At 42.3% G+C, this 6,255-nt stretch overlaps 1 pseudogene; it reads right to left on the reverse strand.

Moving 5' to 3' along the window:
- Positions 1-225: 225 nt before the first annotated feature.
- On the reverse strand, positions 226-590 carry LOC105979232 (annotated as a pseudogene).
- Between the last annotated feature and the right edge of the window lie 5,665 nt (positions 591-6,255).

Here is a 6,255-nt window from a genome sequence, read left to right on the forward strand (position 1 = left end):
CCAGACCATCACATGGCTATCACAAGGCCAGATTCATTGCTTCATGTCCCATCCCCCATGTCCCATGACTGTAGACCCTGTCCAAGGAAACATTTAGTGTGGTCAGAAAAGATACATGATGAGGGGGAACTGCCCCCTTGCTCTCTCTCTCTCTCTCTCTCTCTCTCTCTCTGGTTCCCAAGCTTTACTCAAGGATTCATATAAAATATTCATAAGAAGTGAATTTCACTCCTCATCTTCTTCCTCTCCTTTGTCCTGGTTAATCTGGAAATAGAGTAATTCATAACTTTCTCTGCTGTTGGTGACCACATGCAATCAATCGTGTAGATTCTTCGTCTCCAAATATTTTTTGGTGAGAGACTTCAAATACCTTTTGGAAACAGGCACCTTGGAAGTTACAGAAATCTTGCCCTTGTTTCTTTTATTGGTTATGACTCTTCTATCAACATGAATACCTTGATTCTATCTTGAAAAAACTGCTCGAAATAGCAGCCCCCATGACTCCATCTTCTACAGGATGGGCGGCATCAAGGGTGAACTTAAGAACTTGCTTCTTTTTTTGGTCCCATGAGCTTTTTCATAGGTGCCATGGCAACAGCAGAGGCACCAAGGGACCCCAACTCTCTTCCTCAGACAAAGAAAGGCATTTGATTGACAACCTAATGCTGGCCACAAAGGAAAAGACACCAGCAAAATGACAAGCCAAAGGAACAAGTGATGGGTTCAGAGATACCCGCATGAAGTGTGGGGTAGAATGGATTAGAAATGAACTCTAGGTGTGCGGTCTTTATAAAATGCGCTGTGAAATACGAGCATTCCAATGGCTGTCTTATTGATGGGGAAGCCCTCGCCTGTTTTTAATGGACACTCAAATGGGCCCACTCCTCTGGGAAAAACAGATGACAGATCAGCCTTGAGCACAGTGCTTTTTCTGACGAATGATCTCTATGGGATCAAATTGACAACAACTGAAAAGAGTAGATAGGAGACTCTTTTATGCTAATGAGGAGCAACAATTCAGTCAATGGGGATGCGAATGGTCACACGATTGATTTGAAGAATGCCCTTCCTGTCAGTGAATTGTATGTGAGTAAATGGTTGAATTGGTGTATGTTTTCGGCAAGAAAATCAGATTTATAAAAAGAAGAAGAAGAAGAAAGATAAAGGATGGTAGGAGATAATTAGGAAGATGTCAGGGGCCAAACCCAAGTGATACTTCTTCATCTCACACAGAAATGTCTCTTCCGCTCCCTTATGGGGATGAGTACATTACTGTGGCAGTAATGTATTAAATGGTATCATAAGTGGCCTTAAATAGTTAATAAACCTTTTTAAGCACCTAACTTTCTCCCAGGGAGGGATTCAGACACAGGGGAGAATGGGGCTTATAGCTTATTAGCTACACCAGACAAACTCCAGATAACCAATGAAAGCTTACTCTCTAGCCCCTTAATAATATCTCTGTAAATTGGAAGGCCTTGAGCATCTCCATCCATAAACTCATCATCAAAATTGAAGCTGCGTCTAATCAAGTGGAACAATGAGAGGACGGAACAATAGAGCCCGTCACCACGGCCCATCTACGCTATCCAGATGGACGTGCCTCATGTGCCCTGACCACTCAGAGAGAGGATGCGCTGTGGAGACGGTACAGGGATGACGCAGTGATGTCTCAGCCTTCTGGTTTCACGGCAGAGAGTCATGACCTTGAGTCAAGCCATTCATTCTTAACGCCTGGCAAACAGTGTTTGAAGATGTAAGTATTTGAATTGTTAAACCCATGGCTCTTTTCCCCTTCCAAATTATATGCCAGGGAAAAAAGAATTATGCCTGGAAAATAATGTGCATCTGTCCCAGGGGCAGCAAACAGAATGGCTTTATGTGGAAGCTGGTGCTGGGTTCCGTATACTCATCCAGCCCTACTAGATAAATTGCCCTCAAATGACCCTCACCAGAGCCATGCCCTTTCCTTTCCCCTCACGTCTCCATTACCCATTGTCCATTTGTCCAGCTGTACTAGCAAGTGACGACAACCTGGAAGCGTGGTGAGATTCTGCAGGGACGAGAAGGCATATGTTCGGCCAAATGTCCCTGTTTTACGGGCCTGGCTTCTTGTCCTAGTGGATTTTATTGGCATAATTGTTTGTCCAAGTTTCAGTTCTAATTGGCTACTTTTTTATCTGTGATCGTGAGTCGCTTATTTCTCTTTGATGTTCATTGTATGGAACACAGTTGAAAGGAGTGCTCGCGATGCTCTTCTGTCTAATAGAAAGTATGGCTGAGAGTCAGCCCAGGGGAACACCAGAGGGTCGGATTAGCCAAACTCACCTTTGGAAGAGAAATGACAGTCATTGATTGTCTTAGAAGATTCTATTTCTAAGTGATCCCCAGTGCTCATACGTGCAGCGCAACAGAGCTCCCGTCACCGTCCCATTGCAGATCAGGCGATCGATCAGCTTTCAAGCAAAAAAAAACCCCACAGTCTGAGCAGACTATCTGCTCCTGAAAGGCGACTCAAATTGCTCCCTGACCAAAGTCGCTCTCTGACTTTGTGCTCACTGCAGGTCTATTCTGATTTTGGGAAAATACAGTGTACAAAACACGTGACCATTTCCACTCCACAGCCAGATGGATTGGTATCATTTAAAACTGATTCCTGAAGACTGAACAAAAAATCTGCAGAGACATGCTGGAAAGACTCTAAACTATGTGACTCTTTGCTTTTAAGTCTGTTTTATAACACACCTGTTTCATGACCTAGCTAGTTTAATAACTCTTTAACCTTTAAGTATTGATTATGACCTTTGACTTTTCAGGACATATGTCTTTTCTTAAAGTCTGTCTACCAAGACCCTAAAAAGAAGCCAGTAAAGAGCATTTTGCCATTTCCTAGAAATCACACCGGGAAATTTCCAATTAGGAAAAGAATGACTGGGACTTTAAGCCAGTGAGTCAAATTTCTTTTTTTTATTGAAACTCAAGTCATGATACACTTTATGTCTCAGATGCAGAAACTTCGTGTGAGCTCCAGTGTGCATCAGTGTTTAGAGGGACTCTTGCAGTAATGGAATGAATGTTCTCGGTGCAGCACGTGAGGATCGCTGCAGCCATACATGAGACTTGAGAGAAGGCCTGTGTTCATTTTCCTGTAATGATCGGACGTTCACCTAATTATGATAGCTAGACTATTTTCGTTAGAGCTCACACAGTATATTGAGTGCTTGATTGACTAATGATTTACACAATACAATTGCTAAAGATCATGATAGTAGCAATTTAGAAGCATAGCAGTGCAATTTGTTTGTTGTGCTGAATCAATCAAAATATTGTTCCCAGTTTCCATTTAATGGTTTTGGTTTTACTGAAACAATTTAAATATCCTGTCATTAGCTATCCGTCTGACACGTTCCTTTTTAAAGCTACAAAGGAATCTTAACTTTAAGGTGTGGGGAGATGTACGGAGCTACCCCATATGGAGAAATCAATTTTTATTTAAATCACTTCTATTCCCTTGGCTCTGTAGATGATTGGTACGCAGTCTTTCTCCGAGATGGGAAATGCCTGGATGACGTATTCTGTAAGGTGCTTGGCGAGACTGGTCTTTGTTGTGTTTGCCATTGGGTTGTTTAGGGAGAACACTAAGGGAACCAAGAGAGGCTTTCTGGAAAGAATGTGACTTGAGTTGATATCTTAAAAAAAAAAAGTAAAAGAACTAATTCATTAAATGATGCAGTTTGGAGAAAGAAGTTTGTAGACAGAAGAAACTACATGGGGAAAAAGGCCTTAGCGTGGGATGAGTATGCATGCAGCATGTTAAAGTGTTGTTGATTCGCAGAGAGTAGTAGGAGGGCCCTGGGATACAGGTGAGGCTGAAGGAGTAGGTGTACAGTAGGTCATGCACAGCCTTCTTAAGGATTCTGGTCTTTCTTCTAAGAGCAATGGAAGCCATTAACGGTCTTTTAAACATGATCATATTTGCATTGGAAAAAGATTACTCTAGCTCTTGTAGGAAATGACCTGGAAGAGGACAGTTAGCTGACCACAGAAGTAGTTAGATAGATAGAATATTAGATAGATAGTGATAGATCGTATATTAGACCAGAATGAAGTAAAAGTGTTGGAAACAAGTTGACAGATCCAAAAGACATTTCCAAGGCAAAATATCCAGGCTTGGCGATCGCATCTGTTGAAGAGGGAGATAAGGCAAATTATTTTGAGTTTCTGCACTTGCATCACTGGAGGAGTGGCTGCGATAGTTGCTGAGCTAGAGAGCTTTGAAAGAGGATCAACTTGGGAGGAGGTATGAGTTTGATTTTGGAGAAGTGAACTTGAGATTTCTTTGAGGCACTCAGGGGAAGAGGTCAAGTAGACTGCCTCCGTGGTCTAGAACCCAAAGAGCGATATGGGTTATAAATACATATAGTTTGTGTCACTGACAGGTGAGTAGTAAAGTGGGAGACATGAAAACATTTCTTAGGAAGAATATATAGAATGGGGAGAAAAAAGGACCAGGGGTATCCAGTGCCAAACTGGAGTGTGAGTAGTCAGGTGGAAGGGAATAAGCCAAGACATGTTGGGGAGAAAGACAAGTGTGGTATCCCAGTGATAAGAGAGCCTAAAAAACAGGGATGGTGGTCAGTAGTGGAAGAATGGCCAAGAAGTCAGAGTTAAAAGACCACTTAACAAACAACCCCACTGTGCCTGAGAACAATTCTGGTAATGCCCACCCTATCACAAATACAATGGTTATATTAAAATATAACCTCAGGTAGAGAAACACATGCCCACGTGTCATCTCTGTGGGATTCTTAAGAATAATTAACTCCAAGCCAGTGAGAACTAGGTATTAGTGTTAATATTAATTTTATCTGTAACAACCTTATCTTGAAACCTGGTTATTGGTATTCCACAATACCAAGAAGACTTAAACAATTAAGTCTTGATCAAATAAACTATGATCAGATTACAATTTGCCACTTGGAAACCTAAATCAGATCATGGAACACTACCAAAAAAAAAAAAATGGATTTCTTGGCATTGATTTCTTGGCATTTCATGGTGAATCCAGGCAAACATATACTCTTTGTTTCTGAAATACCTCCAGTGTCAGCACAGACATGCACACACTCATCAGCATGAAGACATTGGCCTTGGATAATATATGGAACCCTGGTGTTACTGTGGAATAGACATTGTACTGCTGACCAAAAGGGTGACGGTTCAAATCCACTAAGTACTCCAAGGGAGAAAGTTATGGATACCTACTCCCAGACATATTTACAATCTCAGAAACTCTATGGAGCAGTTCAACTCTGTGTAGAGGGTTCGCTGTGAGTTCAAGTGGACTGCAGAGCATTGGGTCATGGACAACTGAGATGCTGTTGGGATTGAGTCCATAGCAACAAGCCATGTCATCCAATGCAAAGAATGGTGTCTCTATGAGAGCAGACCCGGGAGACCAGGCAGGTGATAATCATTAACTGAGAAGCAACTGAAAGGAACTTTTCCCCTCTGACGGGGCAGCTCCCACTCTGGCCAAGCAAATTCTAGTCAGGAAGAACACAAAATGCTCAGGGTTTTGTATGAAATCTACTGCTATGACATGATGTCAAAAGTGTTAAGTTATTTTTGCTCCAATCCCTGCCAGTTGGTGACTTCTTCTTTTTCTAAATCATTTTATTGGGGACTCGGACAACTCATCACAATCCATACATCCATCCATGGTGTCAAGCACATTTGTACATTTGTTGCCATCATCATCCCCAAAACATTTGCTTTCTACTTGAGCTCTTGGTATCAACGCCTCATTTTTTCCTCTCCCTCACCACTCCCCCCTTCCCCATGAACCCTTAATAATTAATAAATTATCATTATTTTGTCATATCTTACACTGTCTGGAATCTCCCTTTTCACCCACTTCTCTGCTGTCCGTCCCCAAGGGAGGAGGTTATATGTAGATCCTTGTAATCTGTTCCCCCTTGTAATCTCCCTCACCCTCCCTCCACCCTCCCCATATCGCCACTCTCACAAGTGGTCTTGAAGGGAATATCCATCCTGGATTCCCTGTGTTTCCAGTTCCTATCTGTACCAGGATATATCCTGTGGTCCAGCCGCATTTGTAAGGTAGAACTGGGACTTCTTTATAGAACTGCAAACTGTAATTCAATGGTCGTTCCATGAGGACTATATGTAAGCCACTATACAGGCTTATGGGGAAGCAGAGATGACAGGGTCCCTGCTCCCCAGCCCCCCAAA

This window comes from Echinops telfairi, unplaced genomic scaffold, assembly GCF_000313985.2.
Source record: "Echinops telfairi isolate 266 unplaced genomic scaffold, ASM31398v2 ScPeMD7_8;HRSCAF=38, whole genome shotgun sequence".
Taxonomy (NCBI): Eukaryota; Metazoa; Chordata; class Mammalia; order Afrosoricida; family Tenrecidae; genus Echinops; species Echinops telfairi.